The sequence below is a fragment of the Phalaenopsis equestris genome, unplaced genomic scaffold (genome assembly GCF_001263595.1).
Source record: "Phalaenopsis equestris unplaced genomic scaffold, ASM126359v1 Scaffold208065, whole genome shotgun sequence".
NCBI classification, from domain to species: domain Eukaryota; kingdom Viridiplantae; phylum Streptophyta; class Magnoliopsida; order Asparagales; family Orchidaceae; genus Phalaenopsis; species Phalaenopsis equestris.
The window spans coordinates 57,389-58,641 of record NW_018227347.1 but is presented as its reverse complement, the minus strand read 5'-3'; positions in this window follow the sequence as shown (position 1 = coordinate 58,641).

The following is a 1,253-nucleotide window of genomic DNA, read 5'->3' as shown; positions in this document are numbered from 1 at the left end:
ATCGCTCTTGCGACATCTGATGGGAAAATAAAAAAGCCAGTCATGTCTGCCGAGCAAATTGGCCCATCTCTTCAGTAAGGGAAATCCCAGTATCTTGAACAGAGGAAGTCTAAGGTCTATCCTTTTAGGAATGATTGTCTTAGGAAGATGCTCAAGAACCTGCTTAAGCAGGGAATGCAGCTCCCACCGCCAAATAAACCTCACGAGGTGGAGAGGACGAAGGAGCCTGACTATTGCCCATACCATAGGCATCTGGGGCATGTCCTGGAAGACTGTTATCCTTTCAAGGATTGGCTTGAGGCCCGGTATAATGCAGGAGAAATAGAGATACCAGATCAGTACTTGGAGAAACCCCAGGGGAAAGGTTCTGTGAAGATTGTGACAGTTATTCCAACTCATAGTTTTTTTTTTTTGATATTTATCTTCTTGCTTGTAACGCAGGAGTGGATTGTAGTGCTCCTCCTGGCACATTTTATGATGATAAAGATATAAAAGAAGAATCTTCTGATTATGTCTCTGTGTCTCATGTTCTTATACTTGATGATTATGATATCAATGACTCTGATCATGTTGATGTGGAAGATGAACAATACCCATTATTGCCCTCCTCGAGCGGTACATGTCGCATTTACGATTATTTGAGTGATACATCTGCTGATGCAGGTGAGGCCTTCGTGCATGAGGGCTTCTTTGACGAGCCTTCTGCTGAATTTGTCACTGAAGTCGAACCCATTGGTTCCTCTAGTGAGAAGGTTCAGGAAATTCGCCTTAGAAGTGGTAAAATTCTCCCTCCAAGAGTATCTTTGCCCAATTCTACGGATAAGGGAAAGGGTATCATTACCCAAGAAGTAGATGACCACCCTGAAGTCCAAAAGGAAGGCTTTAAAAATCAAGGCTTTAAAGATTCTCCTAAAATTGTAGACTATAACGTATTAGCGCACCTCAAGAGGTTGCCATCCGCTTTGAGCATCTATGATGCACTTCTTCTTTCTCCCGAGTTGAGAGAGACTTTGATTAAAGCTCTGCGTGAGCCCGAGGTCTTCTATGCACATTATGCGGAGGAGAAAATGAAGGAGGCGGCTATGCCTCCAGATGTGGTTGTCGTTACATGTACTGAGGAGGACTTGCTTTTATGCACCACGGACCATAACCGTCCCCTGTATGTTACAGCCGGAATCTACGGGAATCCGTTAAACCGTATCCTAATAGATCCTGGCGCTTCTGTGAATATTATTAGTGTCCGGACTCTTGAG